The 9117-nt window shown below is 42.1% G+C and overlaps 2 pseudogenes; one reads left to right on the top strand and one right to left on the bottom strand.

The window, feature by feature from the left end:
- The first annotated feature begins 1489 nt into the window (after positions 1–1489).
- LOC124964258 (rho GTPase-activating protein 29-like) lies at positions 1490–5245 on the top strand (annotated as a pseudogene).
- A 2600-nt stretch (positions 5246–7845) lies between these two features.
- On the bottom strand, positions 7846–8897 carry LOC124961501 (growth arrest-specific protein 7-like; annotated as a pseudogene).
- Positions 8898–9117: the final 220 nt, after the last annotated feature.

Here is a 9117-nt window from a genome sequence, read left to right as displayed (position 1 = left end):
GCAGAATAACATACACTAGAATTATTGAATTTTATATTTAAAATTAATATATTTGTGTATGATTAATATGAATATGTTTTTCTACTTTTATATAATTATATTCTTTCTGGGAGAAAAATGAATAAACTCTGTTAAATACAAATGAGCAGATGACAATTTAAAAACAAAACTGATGACTTGTATTAGTCTGTTTTCTTTAAGTATAGGAAAAGACCTGAGGATGGGAATTTAATAAAGAAGAGGTTTGTTTATTTACCTCACAGAAGATTAAGGACATGGTACCTGCCCTGGTGACTATCTCACCGTGGCTGTCTCCACAAACGGTGAGCGTCTGAGTAAAGGGGAAGATCATATGGCAAGACAAGAAAGTAGAGGTGGCGGGTGGGTAGGCAGGTCTTGCTCATTTTGTAACAGTCATCTCTGTAGAACTAATTCAGGGTCCCACAAGATATGACTTGCTCGTTAATCCATTTGAGACCAGTGCCTCCAAAGACCTAACATCCTCCAAGGAGGCCCACCTCTTGAAGGGCCCGGACCTCTTAAGATCACCACCCTGGGGACCAAGCTTCAACGCATGAATGAATCCTGGGGAGAATAAATCACATTCAAACCAAAGCACAAGGGTGTTTGCAAAAACTTTGTAGTATTCTCTCTCTTTATATAGTTTTCTCTATACTTGAATGGTTTCACACGTTATGAGCCCAAGTTTCCTAAGATCAAATCTAGAATGATTCTTCCCAATATTCCTTTAAGATGCTGGCATGTAATTTGGGGTCTGCCATTAGATATACAACAGCAGGCTTTAATTTGGAGGAAGTCTATGTGAGGAAATACTTATTCAGGGAATTACATTTTGCTGTTGCTGGGAGTGACAGCAGCTCTCTTTCTTTCTAGGTAGCACAGTTTCTAGTTGTATTTCATGCATTTCTTAGGTAGCATTGTCCTCATGGAACCAGTTTTAAAGCCTTGTTTTAGGTCTCTTTATGGAAGTTTATTTGCAGGTCTGTTTCTCTTAGCTCTCCCCAAAATTCTTTTAAGTAACTCAAATCATTTTATAAAATATTCTTCTCGGTAAATCTTACAAATCAAATATCAACTTTAAAATGAAGTAACAACTGTAATGTAGTATATTTTATTTTACGAAGGGGATTGGGGGAGGAGGAGACAACAGGGCTTAATGAGAGTAATAAAGTCTTTTATTCCATCGACACAGTGCAGTAGAATCACCCTTCAGAAGTTCTATGACAGTGTTTTTAAAAGAAACCATGTGACATAAAAAACTGATTTTAGGCGGCGGGCGCGTGGCGTCCGGTGCGGCGGTGGTGGTGACTGCAGGGCTGGGTGTCCGCCGGCCCTGCGTCGGGGAGGGGACCGCGAGCTCCCGTGCTTGGCAACGGCAGCGTTGCCCTGAGCATTGGGCGGACGTGGGTGCTCAGGACGCGGGAGGCAACGCTGTGGATTTTAGTATTTCTGAATCTTAAAGTTGAGAATGATTGCTTACAACCAGGAAAAGTCGAAGAAGGAAATGCGTTTGGGTACCAGGCCAACTTTCTACTGATGTTACAGCTTCGGAAATGGTGCTGAAGTCCGTAAGTTCCAACTCCAGTTTTGATCCGGACTACATCCAGGAGTTGGCGAATGAGATCCAGAAGTTCTACCTTGTGTTACGATTTTGAGAGAAGCGATTCTTTCGTACTTTTAAAGAAGGCCCTCATATACGTCTGAATGAGCTTCTCAGTGTTTTCAAGTGTATGATGAGCACGCATCAGAACCTCAATTCTGCTGATCTTCAAAATGCAGAAATGCTTAGTGCAAAAGCAAAAGCTGTGAATTTTACACAAGTTAATGAAGGGAACAAAAAACATCAATTCTGAGAAGTGTTTTCTTCCATGGAAACTTTGTCATTTACCTTTGGGAATAGCCTTACAGACTTCCTTAGGGGAGATGTAGGCAATGACTCCTTGTTAGGACTGCCTGTTTCTCTGGCAAAGAAGTCTTTTGCAAACATTTCTGAGGACTCAGTACAATCATCCAGTGAAAACAGGGAAAATTTTCTCCTATCTAATTAGACTGTGTGCTAGTAAGAAACACTGTTGAGGGCTGGGGAGATAGCTCAGTTGGTAGAGTGCTTGCCTTGCAAGCACAAGGCCCTGGGTTCAATCCCCAGCACACACACACACACAAAAAAAAGAAACACTGACATATGCTAAAACATACAAAGAACATAGTGTCATGGGTTGAACAAAAACTTCACTTGGTTGGAGTCCATCAGAAAGATTGTAAAGTTGGCAGAGGCAAGTAGAGCTAACATTGGACTACAGGAGTTTATGCCGCTACAGTCTCTATTTACCAGTGCTCTCCTCAATGACATAAAACATAATCACCTTTTACAACAAACAATTCCAAGCCAACAAATTTGTACAGCTTCTACTGGGGAGGAGAAATGAAATGGAGAAACAAAGGAAAGAAATAAAGGGACTTTGGAAACAGGAACAAAATAAAATGCTCGAAACAAACTGCTCTCAAAAAGACAAAATTGTTATGCATGCAATGTCAAGATGAGTATGAAAAAGCAAAATCTTCCATGTTTCCTGTAGAGGAGGCGCATCAGTGCTCAAGTGGTAGATTAGCAAAAAATCTCAATAAGAAACTAGGAAAAAAAGTGAAGGCTGGAAGATAAAGCTCTTCAAAAAGTAGAAACAGCACATGAACTCTACAAAGTTTGTGAAACAAATGTTGAAGAAAGATGCAATGATCTAGAAAATACCCAAAGAGAAATTTTAGCACAACTCAGGACACTTGGGTTCCAGTGTGATCTTACCCTTAAAGCTGTAATAGTTAACCTCTTCCAGATGCAGCCCCTGCAGGTGGCCTTCCTTGCATTGAGTTCCCGGTCTCTCTCTGATAATGCCAACCTTTGTGATCCAGGCCAAGAGTACAGTGAATTTGTGAAGGCTACAAATTCAGCTGAAGAAGAAAAAGTTGATGGATATGTAAATAAGCCATTAACTAATAGTTCCCAGACATCTAGATTTGACCCTGCTGACTCTATAGAGGATGTTGTACACCCTCCTCATACTTATAATAAAATTGAAGAGGACAGATGCTCTAAAGTGCAGACCTAACAGGTTCTTCTTTGATAAGAGCCGGGGCATTTGGGATGTTTAGTGACTGAGAGGCCTAGAGGAGCAGTGAACCTACATCTTTGGATTCAGAATGTGTAAGTCTAGGAGACATTCATCAAAAACTTCCACAAACTCCATCCAGTGGAACCATGTCTTCTGCAGATGATTTAGATGAAAGAGAGCCACCTTCCCTTCCAGAAGCGGGACCATATTCCCTTGGAGAATTTAAGAAAATATTGACATCCAAAGCAGCTGTCACTCACCAGTTCCGACAATCGAGATTCCCCACAAAATGCAGAGATTGTGAAGGCTTTGTAGTATTCCAAGATGTTGAATGTGAAGAGCGTCTCCTTGTTTGTCATCAAAAAATGTTTGGAAAACTTAGTGATTATCTGTGGTCATCAGAAACTTCTGGGAAAAATACACTTATTTGGAGCAGAATTCACAAACGTTGCAAAGAAAGAGCCAGATGGCATTCCTTTTATACTCAAAATATGTGTTTCAGAGATTGAAAATACAGCCTTGTTTACAGGGAATTTATTGTGTTAGTGGAAACAAAACAAAAACTGAAAAACTGTGTCAAGCTTTGGAGAATGGAATGCACTTGGTAGACATTTCAAAATTTAATTCATATGACATCTGTGACGTCTTAAAATTATACCTTCGACAGTTCCCAGAATTACTTATTTTATTCTAATTATACAAGGAATTTATAGACCTTGCAAAAGAGATCCAACATGTTAATGAAGAACAAGAAACCAAAAAGGATAACCCCGAGGATAAAAAAATATCCAAATATGTGTCTAGAAATAAACGGAATTCTTCTAAAAAGCAAGGAGTTTCTAAGACAATTGCCAACATCAAATTTTAACAGTCTTCATTACCTCATTGTACTTCTTAAGCAGGTAGTAGATCATGCAGAGGAAACCAAGATGAACACCAAAAACTGGGGAGTGATATTTGGACCCAGTCTCATTAGACCAAGACCCACAACTGCTCCTGTCACCATCTCCTCCCTTGCTGAATATTCCAATCAGGCACTGTTGGTAGAGTTCCTCATTACTTACTCACAGAAGATCTTCCATGGGTCCCTACAGCCTCAAGATGTTCTGAGTAGTGCAGGTGTTGTTACCCCTCAGGTTGAGCAAAGCTGTCCTACAAAACCTCGTTATCATCAGAAGAAAGAGAAACAGAACATTCCATGAAGTCACTATATTTTTCTTCAAAGGAAGATATCCACACTGTGGATAGTGAAAGCAAAAATTTAGAATCAACTACATCATTTGGAAAAATGTGATACATGTCTCATTGATAACAAAGAACTTGAATCATCATCCCAAAAGATGGACAATATTTGTAAAACCAGTAAGCCACTTATTTTGAAATCAGATAGAGCAACAAACGATATGCAGAGGCATAAACCAAGGACCAAGATTAGACCTGTAAGTTTGCCTGTAGATAGGTTACTTCTTGCAAGCCCCCCTCGTGAGAGAAACAGCAGAAATGTGGGAAATGTTCGTGCAGACAAGTTTTGCAAGAATCCTATCTTTGAAGGACTTAATAGAAAAGATAGCCCTACTACTGTTTGTTCCTAATTTAATGGCTTTGATCAGCAGATTCTACCAAAAACTCAGGGAAAACAATGTGAACAAAACAACTGCCAAGACTGCAGTGATTGTGCCTAGTGCACTCCAGGAAAAAGCGACAATGAGCGTCAGCGTCAGTGGTGACCATTCTAACAGTGCCACACAACCCAATAAATCAGGCCAGCCAGGTCAACAAGAGAGGCATCAGAGCACCCAGAACACTGTAGCTCCAGCATTGGTTAACATTTTACAAATGATGTACCCCCACCAGCAATGTCAGGGGGACTGAGGAGAGATCATTTCACCTTCAGCAGCAGTGCCTCCTGGCACAGCTCATACTCCCCTGAGTCAGATGGAGAAATCAGTTCCAGATGGGGACAGCACATGAGCTTGTCCTTTGCAGCTGGGTGGTCAGCCTAAAGAGAATTCTGAGGAGCATGACCTGCCCGATGTGACTCTAACATGCCAGACCCAGGCTAAAAATGAATGCAACAGTTTGAAGACCTTGAAGATGAAATCCCATGATTTGTGTGAGGTTGTCAAAATTCAGCTTTTCTTTTTATTGTTCTGTTTTATGGTATTGTGTTTATTTTCTGAAAGAATGTTTTGACAGGACCCCTTTTGTATGAGATTGCCAAAGTGTGTACTTTGCTGTTTGCTGTTGTATCTTATTTGCTAGTCATATTGCATGGTAGTGTTTTAATAGGGCCACATTTGTGCCTCACTGGAATTATCTTTAAATTCTGTGTTTTTGAAGTTGTGCATAAAATAGGTATCATAATTTTAAAACTTCAAATTATTTTCCCCATAAAATGGTCCATTTAAATGCATCCCTCATATATGATATAGTTCTCAACAAATCTGCAGTGTGGATATCCTATTGATGCAAGGGAATTTTTAAACTAAAAAAGCAAAACACAACTAAAACAGTTCAAAGACTATGAACTTATTAACATAAATATCAGAAAGTTCTAATGCAATTCTATAATGATCAAAATTGTATTAGAAAAAACATATGCACACCCAATAAAGATTTTTCAGGCACCTGCATTCAGAAATGTTTTATAAATAAGCACTTCATTTCACTCTAAAAAATAAAGCTAATTTTCCCCAACTGTGAAATGAAGTGCTTATTTTTAAAATGTTTCTTAATGCACTTGCATTCTTTCAAAAGCATTCATTCAAAAACTTACATATATGCTGTGAACACACAAGTGGTCAAAGATGCACTATAAAATTGTATGGGAAAAAGCATATTCATACTCAATAATGATTTTTCAGGTACTTGCATTCAGAAACAGTTTATAAATAATCACTTAGTATAACTGCAAAAAATAAAGCTGATTTTCCCTAATGACAAAACTAAGTGTTTATTTATAAAATGTTTCTGAATGCAAGTGCCTGAAAAATCTTTATTGGGTGTGAATATGTTTTTTTCTCATACGATTTTATAGTGCACCTTTGACCTTCTTTTTTTTTTTTTTTTTTTTTGCTTTGCTTTAGTATATTGGACATCTTTCTACTATAAACTATGAGAAAGCAATTCCAATTAATGGAAGAGATGCCGAGAGATTCAAGATTAATGTTATCCACTATTAGCATGTAAAACTGAGGGAAAGATCAGTGAATTGTGCTTATAGAATTCTGCCCCCATGGGAGATGGAAGGGTCAATCCAAAGTCACTGATGGAAACATGAAGAAAGATGGAAACTCAGAGCATGAGTTTCTGGCTAGAATTTGTTCCTTGCTTATTATGTCAATTTTTTCTCCCAGTCCCCCAGGCTGATTCTCTAGGTTAACATGGTGATCATGTTTGCAGTAGTAGAGAAAGGAAGTGACGGACTGAACCCAGTGGCAGTGTTGAAAATCTTCCCAAATCACACGTGGCCCAGGCTTCTCCAGGGAAGATGGACAGAGGGAAAGGAGGTGCTGGCACCAAGGGAGGGCTTAGCATAGGGCTCTGGAAAGTTCAGAGGAGCTGGAGGTCCAGGTGGTGGGACACACCTGGATAGCAAAGAACTCCTATGGCCATGAAAGTCTACAGTGCCCATACAAGGGACAGCAGTCCAAACCCCCTCATGCATAAGCAGATGGAGCCATATGGGGAATGACAAAGGGACTTGTCCTAATCTGTCTCTCATGTGGGACTGACCCAGCCCCATTAAGCCCATGGTGGGCAGCCTGGGAGAGTGGTGGTCAAGGTAGCCCAGTGTTGGACAGGACGCCATGGCAGACAGATCCCATCTGGTTTCTTAGGTGAGCTGGTATCCATCCCTCAAAGTCTTTGGACATGCACAGAATTGAAGGTGGTCTTGCTGGATGAGAATGTTGGAAAGCTCCCTCTAGTGAGACTGGACAGGGGTGGCAGGGTGGGGACTGCCTTGAGAAAGCAGCTGAGGCATGAATGGATTGGGATTTCCAGAGACTTCAGAGATGATGCCTGGTCTGATAAGAACCATGATTCAATGCTCCAACTTGGGGCTAATTTGCCGAATGAGGTAGTTCCATCCTGACCTCTCTAGGCAGGGTTGGTCTGGGAAGACAGAAAACAGGCCTTCCCAAGACTCATGGGGATGAAAAGTGGCCAAGAAAAGCTAGATTTGGGCTCCCAGAATACGATGAGAAAAATAGAGGGCTGTAAAGGATTCTAGGTGCAGGCTGAGCTGATGGCGCCTTCTATTCATGAGTCTGATCCTGACATTGGCTTGGAGGCAGAGGCGGCCCTCCCTTGATCTTCCAAAGCCCCTAAGGAGATAAAGGGACCAGTTGGAGGGTGGGCCTTTGGGCACCCAAGGGCACAAGTGTGACGGCCACCCCTATGGAACTCAGCAGGGACCAAAAAGTTCCAGCCTCAGTTTGTTCTCAGAGCAACAAGCATGGCATGGGGCTTAGGGGGGTTCAGTCTTGGAGACAAGGGCAGGGTTGCAGGTCTGTCTTCTTGGCCTGGGAATATTTGGGATCCCCCAGCTGGGCCATCCAGATCACCCTTCTGGAATTGCCAGCTCTCTCCTCTCTCCTCAGTGGACAGGAGAGTGGGTGGGAAGGCAGCTTCACCCAGCAGGAGATACCATCTCCTCTCCGTGGGACACCCAGCCCCTCTCTTGGGCAGGACCCCTAGGGCCACACAGGCATGTCTAGATCTCCATGTCTACAGGGCAAATGTTGCCTGTTTTGTGCTCTCTGACCCACAGCTCTCTGTCTTTGGCCGGGTCCACTTTTCGAAGCAGTTAGTTCACTTTTCGAAGCAGTTGGTCCACGGGCTGAACTGTGCTTTGGTTGAACATGTCTGTCTCGTGCTGCAGCTGTGTGTACTGGCACAAATGTTGCTGGAACATCTCCACCCTCTCCACTTTCAGCCGCTCCAGCTCTAAAGTGGTGGTCACCATCTCTTCAAACCACCTGGACTGGGCCTGGTTGTAGAGGCCCACACAGCGCATGAGGTCATCACCAGCCTGTGTGGACTTCCTCCGTGCCTTCTTTTTTTTTATTTTTTATTTATTTATTTTTTTTGCGGTACTGGGGATCGAACTCAGGGCCTTGTGCTTGCAAGGCAAGCACTCTACCAGCTGAGCTATCTCCCCAGCCCCCTCCGTGCCTTCTTGATGTCCTCCTCCGTCTTCTTGCTCAGCTTGATCTCCAGCTGCTGGGTCTTCATCTCCAGGTCTCTCTGCTGCTCTACGAGGGTTTTCCAGGCCTTCTCCACCAATGCATAGCAACTGGCGAGTTGCTTGCGGAGGTCAGCGATATGGTGGTGACGCTTTTTCATGTCTTTCTTGAAGTTCTCACGAAAGTTCATTAGGGGCTTCTCTACCTCGCTGTGAAGCTTGGTGGAGAACTTGAGATGAACTTCTGCTTAATCTGCCAGGCTCTTCTTCACCTGAGCCCATGCTTCTCCCAGGGAGCCTTCCTCCTGTGCAGCCAAGGAGTTCTGAGAGAGCTTAGCCAAGTTCTTTGCATATTCTTCTTCAATCTTTATCCTCTCTTGGACAAATTCAGACATTTCTTTCTGCATTGGTTTGCCCTTCAGTTGCTTTTGGAACAGCAGTTCAAACCCTGCCATGGTACCATTGCCTTGGGGGTCTTTCTTATCAGCCCAGAAGTAGTCACAGTAGCTCCACTCAGTTGGCTTCAGCAGCTACTGTTCAGGCATCGTGTCTGGGTGAGGGAATGTCACACAATTTATCATCTTCTCTGTGTGGTCACCTTTATTTTCAAAATTGTATATTTTTTCTTCATTGCCTGAAGTTCTGTCTTCCAAGTGGTCTCCTCCATTGGTGCTACTTTCCATTGAATTTTTATTTTGGTTTATTGATTCCTTCATTTCAAAGATTTCTTCTAGATTTCTTCTCAGGATCTTTATCTCTTTCTTTAAGATATCTTCCTTCTCCTGAAACATAGCTCTGATT

Source organism: Sciurus carolinensis, chromosome 1 (genome assembly GCF_902686445.1).
Source record: "Sciurus carolinensis chromosome 1, mSciCar1.2, whole genome shotgun sequence".
Lineage (NCBI taxonomy): Eukaryota > Metazoa > Chordata > Mammalia > Rodentia > Sciuridae > Sciurus > Sciurus carolinensis.
This window is presented reverse-complemented; position numbering and strand designations above follow the sequence as displayed.